General features: G+C 42.4%; 1 protein-coding gene and 1 pseudogene across 1 annotated transcript in view; one reads left to right on the forward strand and one right to left on the reverse strand.

The window, feature by feature from the left end:
* Nucleotides 1-16,709, forward strand: part of LOC126263260 (protein Wnt-5b-like) — a 329,472-nt gene that overhangs the window by 23,453 nt on the left and 289,310 nt on the right. The gene's annotated exons all lie outside the window — the stretch shown is intronic.
* On the reverse strand, nucleotides 6,299-6,415 carry LOC126264011 (5S ribosomal RNA; annotated as a pseudogene).

The raw sequence follows: 16,709 nt of genomic DNA on the forward strand, positions 1-16,709 counted from the left end.
CAGCGGCCGGCAACCAGTTAGGTCATCGGTCTTATCGGATTAGGGAAGGAAGTCGGCCGTGCCCTTTCAAAGGAACCATCCCGGCATTTGCCTGGAGCTATTTAGGGAAATCACGGAAAACCTAAATCTGGATGGCCGGTCGCGGGATTGAACCGTCGTTCTCCCGAATGCGAGTCCAGGTTCATTGATGATTTGGGCAGTCAGATCGTGGTGCTTCATGTCCGCCGTAGTTGTTCTGCACTATCGTATTACTGCCAATGTTTATGTATCATTTTGGTTGTTCAGGTCCGTCCCGTGGTACAATGTTTGTTGCCCAACAGTGATGTTGAGAACCAAGAGGACGGGGTCCCTGTTCAAACAGCTTCCTCCGTCCAGGACTGGTTTCATGAGCACGGGAACGAATATCGCATCTTCCATGGCTACCACCGTCACCAGATCTCAATATTATTCAGCTTTTGCGGTCTGCTTTTACAACAAACGTCTGTCATCGCTATCCACGTCCATCATCGTTAGCCGGCCGGAGTGGCCGAGCGGATCTAGGCGCTTCAGTCTGGAACCGCACTGCTGCTACGGTCGCAGGTTCGAATCCTGCCTCGGGCATGGATGTGTGTGTTAGGTTTAAGTAGTTCTAAGTCTAGGGGACTGATGACCTCAGATGTTAAGTCCCATACTGCTCAGAGCCATTTGAACCATTTGAACCATCATCGTTACATGAGCTTGCCACTGTTTTGTGAGGACAATAGTGCAAAATTCGCTTGGAAACCATACAGGACCTGTATTTATCCGTTACGAGATGATTAGAGGCTATTTTGAATGTAAACTGGTTTCCTACATCGTATTATGCATTATAATGTATTTTATTTTTGAAGCTCCCATGTTTTTGTCGACCTCCTGAGCCTCCATACATAACCGTTTGAAAGGCATGTGCTAAGGTCTGATCAGGTTAGATCCAGAAAACAAAGTTGCTAGTTGCCAACTGCAAGGTGGAATGAGTATAATATCTTTGAGTAGGAGGATCTTCGATGAGCCGGGAGCGCCCAGTAAAAAACTCAGTAGTCGCAGTTAGGTGCCCAGAGGAAGCAGACGTGTGGTGACAGCTTTAAGGTAGGATTCGCGCTACGCAGTTTTCAGGTTGTACACTGAGCAAACTTTAGCACGTTAATGGGAGAAGCTATATAATGATTTCAAAAATGGTTTTTGTTAGATAATGTTCAGAGTCAGGATTTGTATGTCCAAGGTTTGACGCAGTAAGCGTTTTGTAAAGTTTTTTGTAAGAGTGATCTGTGCTACAAAAATGTTGGAAATGGTAATTTTTGTATATGACTTAAATTGTTAACACACACACACACACAAAATATATATATATATATATATATATATATATATATATATATATATATATATATATATACAGGGTGATTCAAAAAGAATACCACAACTTTAGGAATTTAAAACTCTGCAACGACAAAAGGCTGAGCTAAGCACTATCTGTCGGCGAATTAAGGGAGCTATAAAGTTTCATTTAGTTGTACATTTGTTCGCTTGAGGCGCTGTTGACTAGGCGTCAGCGTCAGTTGATGCTAAGATGGCGACCACTCAACAGAAAGCTTTTTGTGTTATTGAGTACGGCAGAAGTGAATCGACGACAGTTTTTCAGCGTGCATTTCGAACGAAGTATGGTGTTAAACCTCCTGATAGGTGGTGTATTAAACGTTGGTATAAACAGTTTACAGAGAATGGGTGTTTGTGCAAAGGGAAAAGTTCTGGACGGCCGAGAACGAGTGATGAAAATGTAGCACGCATCCAGCAAGCATTTGTTCGCAGCCTAGGAAAATCGACTCGCAGAGATAGCAGAGAGTTGCAAATTCCACAATCAACTGTATGGAGAGTCCTACGAAAACGGTTAGTTATGAAACCTTATCGTCAACTACCCGAGGCGATGGATCGGCCGCCAGGCAGCTCGTGACAGAGCACTTCATCACTGGCCTCCAAGAAGCCCTGATCTTACCCCCTGCGATTTTTTCTTATGGGGGTATGTTAAGGATATGGTGTTTCGGCCACCTCTCCCAGCCACCATTGATGATTTGAAACGAGAAATAACAGCAGCTATCGAAACTGTTACGCCTGATATGCTACAGAGAGTGTGGAACGAGTTGGAGTATCGGGTTGATATTGCTCGTGTGTCTGGAGGGGGCCATATTGAACATCTCTGAACTTGTTTTTGAGTGAAAAAAAACCTTTTTAAATACTCTTTGTAATGATGTATAACAGAAGGTTATATTATGTTTCTTTCATTAAATACACATTTTTAAAGTTGTGGTATTCTTTTTGAATCACCCTGTATATATATATATATATATATATATATATATATATATATATATATATATATATATATATGTGGATTATGATTCAGGCTGTTAGATTTAAACACAATGTTGATATATATATATATATATATATATATATATATATATATATATATATATATATAAACATTGTGTTAGATTTAAAAATATATATATATATATATATATATATATATATATATATATATATATCAACATTGTGTTTAAATCTAACAGCCTGAATCATAATCCACATCCTTTGTTTGTATTGAATATGAAAATGAGTAGTAGTAAAGTAAAGTTACCCACTAAATGAAAGAAAGTAAAGAAAGTGAGGCCTCTATGCAACGTATATGTGTAGTTCATGGTTTGAAATCTATTTTGGTATAACTAAAGTTATCAGAGCAAAGTTATTTCAAACAACAAATTTTATGCCATTGCACAACTGGCATTACTCAAGATCCTTAAGTAAACATCAGGGCCAAAAGTTAATTTTTCAGTACCATCTTAATGCCATTGCACGAACGACATTATTCTCGTAAACTTGACTACTGAGTCAAATACATGTTTCATTACTGGCAAAATGGAGGAGGACACGAAACAAGTTCGCAGACGCAGTCAGATGCAGATCTGTTGAATAATTATTTTGGAACAATTTTATCTATGATACTTTCACGTTCTGTGTGTATGGCCGTTTCCCAAAATTGCTGTGTCGCCCTTTCGTTTTCATATAGGGAAACGTTGCACGAACAGGCACGAAAAGGGTGAGTCGTCAGTTTGGACGAGACAACCGCATCAGCGTGCTTTGTTGTACCTCCACCTGCTGCATCCGCGTTCGCCCTCATGACGACGCTATAATGAAAAAAGAAATCGCAACGAGCTCACTGCTGGTGGGGGTAAGGAACTATTCCGTCGGTGGTGGCAGTATGGGATCCTGATTATGAGGGAAATAGCAGTGGAACTGTCGAAGCTACGCCAGGGACTTCGTGCACACGACGGGGGAAGATTTTGAATACGTTGTACGACTCACCAGCCCAAAAATCGAAAATCTGGATACGTAGCTGAAAAAAAGCAGTAACTGTTCGAGAAAAGCTGGCTGTGACGCTGCAGTTTTTTGTGAGAAGTGATTGACGCCCAAGTTTACAGTATCTGGTTAAAATTTCCCGGCTGACTGCCCAACTGCAACAAGGAACGACGTTTACACCACACGAAATAAGAGAAGCGAAACAAAGTTTTTCGGGCCCTATAATCAACACGGGTCTGGCTTACCGTGAAATACCTTCGCACAACATGTTTCTTGGTAGAGACCACGTTGACACAACGCGAGACTTGTGTAACTGTTGTGCGAGGTTGTTTTCGGTAGTGCAAACGAAGCTTAACATCCTCTTGTCGGTAGTTTGCTAAGAATCGATATTAGCAGCTTGTTCTCTATGTCTGCGATGTCGCTGATTTAAGAGCGTTCTGGACGTTAGAGGTTCATACTAATGTTCGGAGATTCCCCGATAGGTTCTGTTCGCTTTAGGTCGATGGCGAACAGCCGAGTGTGACGGTCAGGCTGCGGCCCAGGAGAGCAAAGAAAAGCTTACTTTTGAGAAAGGAATAGTTCAAAAATATTAAGAAGAAGTGTCTCGAGCCCCGCAGGTAATGGACAATTTATGGAAAGTATTTTTGTGAAAATAATTGCAAAGAATCGTGAGTTAATATCAGTTGAAGACAGCGCAGTGATATGTTACTTTTTTTCCCTTTATAGTCATTTCATTCCTTGCGTCACAATACGAGCGAGGGGTGGGCTGTCAGTCTCTGCTCTTCAGCCATATATGAGTAAAAATTTGAAAACATTATATAAATTTATACGCAGTGGTTGACGAAATTAGTGCTTGACACAATAAAAAGACAGACTGTCAGTTGCATAATTTAAAATATAAAAGGCAGATTTGTTCAATAATTAAAATATTGATAAGCATGAAATGTCAAATGAATGTTTAACAAAATGTAAAAGAGACGCGGACATTTGCATAAGTTAAAAAGTAAAATGCCGGTGTGTTTATTGATTAAAATTGAGACATAGACGAGTGAAGTGATGAGTGGGTGTGGACTGTCAGGGAGAGGGGTATCATGGGAACGTAGCAGTAGGGGTAGTGCGTGAGAGAGTGTTTGTGTGGGCCGGCGTTTGTAGGAGGAATTTGGGAGAGTGAAGAGGGGTGCCGTTGCAAACCAAGCCTTATACTGTGTTTACACTAGCAAGTCGCTTGCAGAAGTTATTGCTGCAAGTTTTTGCTAGCCGCTTGCAGCTGTGTTTACACAGCAGCGCAAGAATTAAGCAAGATAGTTTCGCAAGTTCGTTCGCAAGAAACTTGCGTCAACAGCTAGCTGATACTGTTTACGTATACTTACAGTACCACTACCAGTGTCAGCCGAAGTGTAAAATGACAAGTAGGTGGGTGAGATATGCTGCAGCTCTTGTTATTGTAATGCAAAACGTGAAAAAGAAAAAGAGAATATTTGGGTTAGAGAGTAGATAATGAGAAGATCGCAAATGGTGCCTATAATAACCTTTTCCAAGAACTTAGTATCGAGAACATGGATACTTTTGAAAACTTTTGCAGAATGTCCTCAAATGATCTAGAGTATTTGTTGATGTTAATAGTGCCCGTCATATCAAAACGAGACACACACTTCCGTACTGCTATTTCAGCAAAGGAACGTTTGCTAGTCATTCTATGATTTATAGCTACCGGTGAGCTACGAATAAAATAGGCATTTCATTTATTTATGTGAAACATAGAACCAAAAACTGTTTGAATTTTGAAATCTTTTCTTTGTAGGAGACTCATACCAGTCCCTAATGTACTTGTTTCATATTCCTGTCAGCACGATTTCTCTGATCGTGCTCGACGTATGTAGAGCCATTTTTCACAACAATGAAATTAAATTTTTATTGAAATAAACTGCATTTTACAGAATGATATGCTTATAAAAATGTTTTTGTTTTCTAATGCTCATAAAATGGAAAGTGACAAGCGAATTAAATAGAACATGTAATAATTACACATCGCCTTTTTCTAGACACCTAAAACAACAAGCGAGTGGATGCAGGTGGCATAGTGGTTGTGTCTTCCAGTTAAGCTACTTTCTCTGTACTTCTTTCACAGATGTGTCGAATATTGACGAGATGTCATTTAATGCGCTCATCTTCTTCACTCTATCCTTAAAGTCTCGGCTATGCACGTTCCATATTTCGGGGTAGGTCTCCACGGCTTCAATAAAATATTCTGTATACTGCTTCATCCATTCCTGTTTATCCTCCATTTCTGAAATCTGTTTGCATATAATACGTAAGATAGTTGCATAAAATTAAGTCACCACATTAAGTAAAATGTTGAATATGAGTGGTATGCAGGCTACATACTTACTATAACTTGCGCTTCCTAGTTGCAGGAAATAGAAGGAAATCGTAAAAGCTGCAAGTTACTTGCAGATACTTCTTGCGCTGTGTTCACACTGGAAGCGGGAATTGCTACGGTCGCAAGTCGACCTGGCGATATGTTTACACTCGCAAAATTCGCGGCAAGTTCCTCCGCGCAAGTAAATTGCTGCAGTAACTTGCTAGTGTAAACGGAGCTTAGGATATGGGTGCAGAGGAGTGGAGAGGAAGGAAAGTGATACATATTTGGCAGCCACTTATAACAGTAGGGGAAAACTAATTTCTTTGTAGGAGATCGTAATTAAAATCTAGGCTGTTGGCAGAAGCATTCCGTCTTCAGGCCACGAGTAGCCTACCGGGACCATCCGACCGCCGTGTCATCCTCCGAGGAGGATGCAGATAGGAGGGGCGTGGGGTCAGCACACCGCTCTCCCGGTCGTTATGATGGTATTCTTGACCGAAGCCGCTACTATTCGGTCGAGAAGCTCCTCAATTGGCACCACGAGGCTGAGTGCACCCCGAAAAATGGCAACAGCGCATGGCGACTGGATGGTCACCCATCCAAGTGCCGGCCACGCCCAACAGCGCTTAACTTCGGTGATCTCACGGGAACCGGTGTATCCACTGCGGCAAGGCCGTTGCCCTGTTGGCAGAAGACCTAAATAAATTATTGTGAAGTAACGAAGTATTCAGTATTTTCCCAGTGCGTTCTTAATGAAAGAGGCTAACATCTAAGTTCGACGTCGATGTTCAGTAATCACTCACAGATGGCAGGCGGCAGCACTAGCAGTGGAGGCTGTATAATGACTGTCAGGGGGGGGGGGGCGGACGAAAGTGGAGTCGTTGTCGTAATGCGGAAACGGAGCGATTTAACCCACATACAGAACAGCATGATCGTTAGCTTTCGGAAAAAGGTGGAAGCATTTCAGAAACAGCTAAGTTTGTGAACTGCTCACGTGTCGCTGTGGGACCGTGCATGGAAAAGTGGGGACACCGAAAGCTGGCGCCTGCCCCATGCTCTCCCCTCCGTTTCCATCCTCTCTGCCCTTTCCCTCGGCAGGTCCTACCTGGCAGTTTTATTCTTCGTCGTGTGTGCTCCAAGTGGGTTTTAAGTGTGTTGTTTCGGAGTGTTTTTACTACTGTGGCTGACTTTTAACGTGTGCATGACCATTCAGTGTCTTCTCTGAGTTTTGAAGAATCGCCAATGTGTTTTTCAACTTTCTGGTGACTTTTAACTGTCCTCCATGAACGTCTCCATGTTAGTCTATTTTTTACCTCCATTTTCTCCCATTATTCTGTTTTAGGTTCCCCTTTCTCGCCTTATGTATGTAACATTTTATTCTTATTTTAAGTTGTTATGTCACTCGGCTGAAGAGCGGCGGATTGTGCCGCTGACAGTCCTCCCCTGCCCATATGGGGCAGGGGAATGAAATCACAATAAAGGAAAAAAAAAAGCTGGCGCCGAGCCAACTGTGGTGTACCACAAATCATAGATCTCAGGTGTGAGCGACTGCTTCGGGGATGTCTACAGGCGAATAGACGTTCAACTGTTGAGCGACTGACGGCCCAAATGGGCCAAGCAGCTACCTACAGCGTTTCTTCGACGATCGCTCGGCGAACATGGCGACATATGGACCTCCACAGCAGGCGCCTTGTTCGTGCTTTCTGCTGTTCATCAGCGACAAAGGGGAAAATTTGCACGGCAATACCGCTTCTGCACAGTCTCCGAGTGGCGACAGGTGGACTTTTCGGATGAATCACATCTCCGTCATACTGAAAACAAACACCCTTGAACAATCGTCGTAAGGGTCCAGGTTGGAAGAAAGAGTGTTATCGTCTGAGCAATGTTTTCGTGGCATTCCCTGTATGATGTCGTCATTCTGGAAGGCGCAATGGATCAACACAAATATGTATCTAACCTTGGGGACCATGTCCACCCCTCAATGAAAAAAAAAAAAAAAAAGGCTCTGAGCACTACGGCACTCAACATCTGAGGTTATCATGTAGGGAAGCAGCCTACTCACGCCGTAGTAAATTCACATCAGTCTTTCCATTGTGTGCCAGCCAGTCCGCTGTAACTAGTTCTGATGTAATAAATGTTGCGCAATACTTTTAAAATCAAATAAATAACCTGAAACGGTTCTAGTATGTCAGGAGTAATACTAAATCAATATGTGTTGAATATCAGTTCGATAACTTGAACCATTTTCGAAATTTGGACGTTTTTCTGTAAAAATCAAATGGCGCAACAGAAAAGAGCTAGAGTTTTAAAAATTTATATTTAGGTTCCTTTTCCATAATAATTTAATAGAAACAGCACTTTGGATCTCACAAATTAATGTTTTAGTTGAAATTCATAATTTTTTGGGTTTTGTCTTAAAAATTAAAGAAGCAAGATAGATTAAGTAGGCTAATAAATAAGGCTAGGATGTTTATGTTTAAGTATATTGGAGATCCGCTATAATCATAAATATGTGAGAAGTTTCAATTGAATAACTATAGTGATAGCGTATCTGTGGCGTCACCGCCAGACACCACACTTGCTAGGTGGTAGCTTAAATCGGCCGCGGTCCATTAGTACATGTCGGACCCGCGTGTCGCCACTGTCAGGATCGCAGACCGAGCGCCACCACAAGGCAGGTCTCGAGAGACGTACTAGCACTCGCCAAGTTGTACAACGACGTTGCTAGCGACTACACTGACGAAGCCTTTCTCTCATTTGCTGAGAGACAGTTAGAATAGCCTACAGCTAAGTTAATGGCTACGACCTAGGAAGGCGCCATTAACCATTTGTAACGTTGCATGTACCTCAAGATAGAGTCTCACTTGTATCATCCAGAATGCTGTATACCAAAGGACAATATAAAAGTTAAGTGTTCTAGTAGCTACGTTCTTTTCTTTATCACATTCATTACGAATCCTGTTCCAGACTTAACGCCAGACGGCGTGAGTTGACGCGTGCCCTTTCAGCTACTTCACTGTGGACTAGCTGCCTTAACAGTCCACAACAGTATCTCCAAAGGGCAAGTTCAGAGCTAGTCTACTGCGTGTAGTGTAATTAAATTAATTCGCTCGCCCAAAATATTCAACTTAGCCACGTCAAACTTTTATTATGATTACTTACCTGTGTGCTGAATGCACATTTAAATTGAGAGCTTCATCGGCCATCAGCAAAAGAAGCTATGATTTACTCGGTAACTTAAAGTGGTGCATTACTAGCCCAGCGGCTAGTCGGGAGAGCCGATTTGATCAGGCGTTCCCTTAGCCGTCTGCACCGCGGCTTTATATATAAGAACGCTGTGCGAGGAAGAAAGGCCCCAGTTCTCTCTAGACGCTGAATAGCACGTCATCTGTGTCGGGAGTCGCGTCGAGTCGGTATCATTGCTATAAACAGCCTCGGATGCCGTATTAAGTTACTCGGGATACGCGTAACCATGAAATCATTTTCGAGTGAAGTGTTAATTCTGGGATAACTTTAATTATCTATCTTCAGTTTGCGTATGTCGTATTTTCACGTGCCGTCGCGGGACAGACATTCTACCATTATTTATCGTGGCGTTTGATGAACATTATCATCCAATTATGGCGAGCATTCGCTTAAACATTTAATTTGGACAGTTATAGTTGCATCAGCGCATTAGACTCTGAACTGCTCTGTTAGTCAGATTGTGTGGATGCTTTTTTTTCATCTGTGACTTTCAGAATATAGCGAACGTTTTTTCACGATCGTTTTTGATTATGAATCCCAGACAATCTCCTAATTCCTCAGAGCTATAAGTTGTAGCTATAAGTGTATTTCTCAGATGAAGTGGGCACTAGGAATTCTAATTACAGGCTTCACATTTTGCTAATCACTTTCTGGTTGCCAATATTGTAGTTAGAGAGCCAGTGTTGAGAACGGCAAAAGACAGCATAAATAATAGGAACATTTTCAATAACGATAAATCCACCTGCCGCCCCACATATGGTGCATCGGCCGGGAAAAACAAACATTATTGAATATACAACAGAAAATTTTCCACCAGCCACCCCACATATGGTGCATCGGCCAGGAAAGAAACTGAGTAAAGTGAAAGTGATTTTTAAATATTCGGATTCGCGAGTGAAATGCGACACGCAACTGAGTAATAGAACAGTGAAAGTGTTGCGTGTGCATGTGGGCGACGCAATTGGATTAACAATGCATATGGATTGACGGAGCTGGCACCGAGTCTAGCGGCGCTGCCGGCATCGCGAGAAGCCAGTTTCGCCTCACCGCAGTCGTCCGCCGGAGCAACCGGAGCCGCGCCTGCAGTTGCGGGCCACGCAAACATACAACAGCCGTCGGAGTGCTGTCTGCAGTTCAACGCGCTGCATCACATCAGTAATCCTGGTAAGCCACGCAGGCAACGCCATACGTCGTGCAGAAGGAACTAAGTTAAGTGAAAAGCTGTTAAAAATTTTACTAACCTGCACTAAAAGACTGTCGGAAATGGAACTGCCAGAAGAAACCGAGGTTAAACTTAAATCAGAACCTATGTCTGTTGAAGGAACTGTAAATCCAGACAACGGTTCAAGTGTAAATATGCATGAAAGTAGTAATGTTAAAGTGAAATATGAAGTATTGTCTCCTGACAGTAGTGTGGGAAGGGGCAATTATTCAGTAATAGAGACCCCTGTAGTAAAACAGAAATCAGAAATTATTAATTTATTGTGTGATAGTTTCTCTGTTGAATTAAAAATGAAACAGTCATCAGAGGTGGTAGAGTTTAAAAAGGATAAGTTAGATATGACTGATCAATCAGAAGTTTCATTTAGTTTTGATGATTCTGGTATTGGAGCTAGTTTTTCGTCACCTGAGTTTGATAAAAAGCCAGCTAGTGAGCAACCCAAAGATACTGGGGCTATTGATTTAAATGTTATATTACAAGCAATAGCTGCCAGTAATGCAAAAATGTCAGCCAGTAATGCTAAAATGACAGCTGAGTTAAAATCGGTAATAATTGAGGTAAATAACAGGATTGTGGCCAGCCAGACCAATTTTAATAAACGGTTTGAGGTAATGGACAATAAATTAGAATCCAATAAAGCTGAATTAGAAACTTTCTTCAAGACTGGCTGCAGTAAGTTGAAAGAGGATCTGGATAGTTTGAATTATAAAATTGATTACAACCATGAGGATATTAAGAAAAAGGTTGCTCAACAATTTTCTGAAATGCATAAAACAGTAAATTCCGAAGTTGCTGAGGTTCGCAAAGACTTCCAAATGGAAGATGCGAAGTTGGAGCACAAGTTAACAGAAAAGATCGAGGCGGAATCTGAACTGTGCTCAGATAGGTTTAAAGATGTTAATATAAAAGTATACATACACTCCTGGAAATTGAAATAAGAACACCGTGAATTCATTGTCCCAGGAAGGGGAAACTTTATTGACACATTCCTGGGGTCAGATACATCACATGATCACACTGACAGAACCACAGACACATAGACACAGGCAACAGAGCATGCACAATGTCGGCACTAGTACAGTGTATATCCACCTTTCGCAGCAATGCAGGCTGCTATTCTCCCATGGAGACGATCGTAGAGATGCTGGATGTAGTCCTGTGGAACGGCTTGCCATGCCATTTCCACCTGGCGCCTCAGTTGGACCAGCGTTCGTGCTGGACGTGCAGACCGCGTGAGACGACGCTTCATCCAGTCCCAAACATGCTCAATGGGGGACACATCCGGAGATCTTGCTGGCCAGGGTAGTTGACTTACACCTTCTAGAGCACGTTGGGTGGCACGGGATACATGCGGACGTGCATTGTCCTGTTGGAACAGCAAGTTCCCTTGCCGGTCTAGGAATGGTAGAACGATGGGTTCGATGGCGGTTTGGATGTACTGTGCACTATTCAGTGTCCCCTCGACGATCACCAGTGGTGTACGGCCAGTGTAGGAGATCGCTCCCCACACCATGATGCCGGGTGTTGGCCCTGTGTGCCTCGGTCGTATGCAGTCCTGATTGTGGCGCTCACCTGCACGGCGCCAAACACGCATACGACCATCATTGGCACCAAGGCAGAAGCGACTCTCATCGCTGAAGACGACACGTCTCCATTCGTCCCTCCATTCACGCCTGTCGCGACACCACTGGAGGCGGGCTGCACGATGTTGGGGCGTGAGCGGAAGACGGCCTAACGGTGTGCGGGGCCGTAGCCCAGCTTCATGGAGACGGTTGCGAATGGTCCTCGCCGATACCCCAGGAGCAACAGTGTCCCTAATTTGCTGGGAAGTGGCGGTGCAGTCCCCTACGGCACTGCGTAGGATCCTACGGTCTTGGCGTGCATCCGTGCGTCGCTGCGGTCCGGTCCCAGGTCGACGGGCACGTGCACCTTCCGCCGACCACTGGCGACATCGATGTACTATGGAGACCTCACGCCCCACGTGTTGAGCAATTCGGCGGTACGTCCACCCGGCCTCCCGCATGCCCACTATACGCCCTCGCTCAAAGTCCGTCAACTGCACATACGGTTCACGTCCACGCTGTCGCGGCATGCTACCAGTGTTAAAGACTGCGATGGAGCTCCGTATGCCACGGCAAACTGGCTGACACTGACGGCGGCGGTGCACAAATGCTGCGCAGCTAGCGCCATTCGACGGCCAACACCGCGGTTCCTGGTGTGTCCGCTGTGCCGTGCGTGTGATCATTGCTTGTACAGCCCTCTCGCAGTGTCCGGAGCAAGTATGGTGGGTCTGACACACCGGTGGCAATGTGTTCTTTTTTCCATTTCCAGGAGTGTATGTCAAGCAGAAGTAGATGCAATCAAAACTGATACTACTCATATTGTGCAAAGAGTAGATAATGTTGAAATGAGAGTAGAAAATATTAGTACTAACATTGCTAACATTTAGAGTAAAGTAGCTTCAGTAACTTCTGGTAATGGCAGTATGCAACAAATTGTAGCTGCAAACGCCGCTTTTATCGGGTGTCGGCAGTTCTTGCGGTTCGATCCAGATAAAAATATCCACCCGCTAGATTTCTGGAACGATTTTGAAGATTTGATTCCACCAACGTGGTCTGAACGAGAGAAAATCTCATTTATTTCAAGCCATTTAGCAGGTGACGCCATGCGTTGGTCAGCTGATGCTATGATGAAGTGTAAAACATTAGCGGAATTTAAAACGGCTTTCATTAATGAGTATTGGTCTAGTAATAAGCAAAATTAAGTGTTGGCAGAATTTTGGAGTGGAAAACGCTTCAATGTAGGCAAGGAATCTATTAAAGAGTTTGCCAGGTCATGGATCTCACGTTTGTCACATTTGGACGAAAAGCTGAGACCTGAAATGATAATACTAGGTCTTGAAGCTAAACTGCCATGGTATTGGCAAACTAGAATTATATCTGCCCCTAGAGACAATCTGGATCGTTTCATTGAATATTTGGAACGTGTAGAGCGTGTGGCTGCCAATGAGGAGCAAGCACGTAATAACAGAAATGCTAAGAACACTAGTAGTAATTTTAAGAACGAGCAGAATGGCAATGTAAACATCAGAAAAGTAGGTGTTCGCCATCCTAAGAGAGGTAGGAATTGGAGAAATAATTATCAGAACCAACAATGGCATCCAAATGACAGTAATTTTGTTCCAAACAAAATTATGCAGGTAAACAACAGTACGGAAAGCAATGCTGTGCCAGTTAACTATAATGTAAATAAAGGAAACAGTAGTAGGCCGAGGCAGGAAAACTAGTTCCCATTTATGAGGACACTGGCGCTCAGCATGCGGTTACTTTTCCTAAGCCAGTAATTACAATAATTGGTAAGACAGATCAGAATACTCAAACTGAACATGTGAATGAAGGGTCGGTAGCATCTAAGGATACAACAGAAATATTAGATCACTCACAGTATTTGATAGATACCGTGTTAGAGATGCTTTCTAAGTGGGAAGAGAAAGAGAAGGCGCAGCAGTGTAATGGTAGGGAAGAGCTACAAAATACTAATTGTCAGGTGAAGAAGCAGAAGAAATTCATGCTTATATTTACGAGGAGGATGATGTGCTCTTATCTAAAGTGCCTGTGCAGGATGTTGATACTGTACTAATAGATTTAGGACAGGAGGTAAGTGAGAATGTAGAGGGTAGCCTGTTGGGGGTCGATGAACCCAGTAGCTGTGACCAGTTGTCACTTGAGAAGGAACCCGACGATAATGGTGAAAGTGGTTTAGCTGTAACTAGTGTTATGCCCGGTCTGGAGGCGCAGAATCGCTCAGACTACAGTAATTTGGGTCATGTTCAGCAAACTAAATGTAATGAAGTCGTGCCGTGTTTCGATTTGAAATTAATAGACCGACTGGAAAAGGCAGCTGAAAATGTAATTCAGGAAACCCCTACACACTTTGACCTAAATGTAATGAAGACAGATGTCGATCACTTTAGTTGGAGACAAATCAAAAAGGAACTATTGGATGAGTTTGAGGAACCACCTGTACAAACTAGAATAAGCCACCCTATAATAATAGTGAATATGTTGGGTATCAATGTACGTTGTCTCTTAGACAGTGGAAGTGAGGTGAGTGCGATATCTCAATCCTTCTTTGATGCATTACCTGGTAAAGACAAGCTTACAGTAATGAGGGTATCAGGACTAAGAATAATTGGTGCTACTGGCAAGGTGTCAAAAACGGTAAAGCAAGAAGCTTTGCTGCCCTTTAACATTAATGGTAATTTAATTGATCATCCATGTTTAATTGTAAACAATATCAGTATTATGGTTTTAATTGGCATAGATTTCTTGTCAAAATATCAGAGTGTTGTTGACTTTGAAAGAAGCCAGTTAAAAATGGTCTTGCCGGTAACCGGAGTAATTACAGTACCTTTTATTGATAAACATGTAGTCTAATGATGAAACTTGGGAGCTGCCTATACGATTTCTGAAAAATAGGAGATATTGCGACGAAGGTGTTAATTTGAGTAAAAGTAAGCTAAACACAGAAGAAGAAGAAACAATTAATTTGGACAAAACAGAAGCTAAATTGCAGGAAATCGATAAAATTTCAGCTAATCAGAAGGAAGGACTGAGACAGGTTTTAAAAAGGCATCATAAGATGTTTTCAAATCGACCTGGCGTGGTCAAAGGTTATGAATGAACTCTGTAGGGAGGAGGTTGTTCTGTAACCTCTACACAGTGTGGCAGCTGTGCAGTCCCAGCTGTGTGAGATCTTCTTTCCATTTCAGGTCTCATTCATTCCTCATCTTTCCTATCCACAAAAATTTCGACCCCTACTCTCCAATACGAAAATTTTCTGAAACCAATGAATTCAATAGCGAGGAGGTTGTTCTGTAACCTCTACACAGTGTGGCAGCTGTGCAGTCCCAGCTGTGTGAGATCTTCTTTCCTTTCCAGGTCTCACTCATTCTTCATCTTTACAATCCACCAAAGTTTCGGCTCTTACTCTCAAATACAAACATTTTCCGTCATGGCTATCAAGCCATGAGTTCTGTAACCATTCTATCCACCGATTAGTGTAGAAAAATACCTAATGTGACAAACCTAACACTGACGTAAACAACAGAGAAGTATGATGTAATTAAGATAAAATGTATTTGAGTAACAAATATGTATAGAAACCTGGTAATATTGTAAGTACAAAGTTGTTGTTTTATTGGAAATGGTCCACCAACAGTAATTTAAAAAGATATACTAATTCGTGTACAAGCCGGATCTGAAGTGGCAATGAGACCTAGTGTACGCATTAGAGCTAACTACTAAATAGTAAGAGAGAGTGCTTAGTGTTATGAAAAATATGCAGACAAGTTGTAAGAATAAACTCACCTTGTGTAGTAAGGAATGGCAGTGTAATAGAATTGAACAGTGTTTGTGGTTGAGACGTGAAGGACACGTCCCTTAAGTATTTATAAGGTTGGAGCTGGCCATTATTTTGGTGTAGTGTGTGACAGGACACACCTACACGTATTGAGGTTATGAGTTGGAGGCGTGAATGCGACCATAGTTACCCTTATGTTAGATGAGACAGAGCAGCTCATGGTGTCCTATAGGTTTAAGGAATTTAGCATTACGCTCGTCCATAATTATTTGATGCACTTTAGTGGTAGGTCGAGAGAGACTACCTGTGTAAGCGTAGGCTTCCGCGGCCGTTGTCTTCTTCAATAAAATTCTTCAGGGTATCAGACCGCATCGTCATAATTTAAAATGCGCCAACGTTTCGGCCAGCGTTGCAGCTAGCCTTCATCAGGGCCTTACGTTAACTCAGGCTAGCTGCAACGCTGGCCGAAACGTTGGCGCATTTTAATTTATGACGATGCGGTCTGATACCCTGAAGAATTTTATTGAAGAAGACTACCTGTGGTTTCAGCGTCCGATCGAGTGGAAATGGATTGCCACGTGAGCAAACTGATCAGCTGCAATACACTATAGATACGAAATAAATGTGCTATCCTATGCTTTAAATGTTAATAGAGTGAGTGTTAAATAAGTACATACACTAGCAACCTATTTGAGTAACCTAATGGCAGACGTGAAACATTATTTATAGCTCAGCATAAATACACTTCGATAAAGTAAGTACATAATTACAGATGTGGAACTGACACAGCAGCAGAGGACCAATAAGTGGATTTAGTAGTTAACTAAACGTAGTGTGTTTTGAAGACTCAGAACTGTACTATTACCACAAGTTACTCAAATGTACAAAGGAGCTGAGAAGACAATTACTAATCAAATATACTCATTCTATCTCTAAGATAAGGTAATCAAAGATGAGTCAGTTAAGTAAATGAAATACAATTGTGTCAGGAATGTACCGAGCATTGGTTGAGTGTTCCGGCCCAGAAATGATAAATTGAGATTAAATATGATTTATGATTGTATGACTTGAGCATAAATTTTCTCTAGTATGTGACTAACGGCGTTTTGAGCCATTTGTTTATCGATTTTGACAGTTAAGTAACCG

The sequence above is a fragment of the Schistocerca nitens genome, chromosome 6, assembly GCF_023898315.1.
Source record: "Schistocerca nitens isolate TAMUIC-IGC-003100 chromosome 6, iqSchNite1.1, whole genome shotgun sequence".
Taxonomy (NCBI): Eukaryota; Metazoa; Arthropoda; class Insecta; order Orthoptera; family Acrididae; genus Schistocerca; species Schistocerca nitens.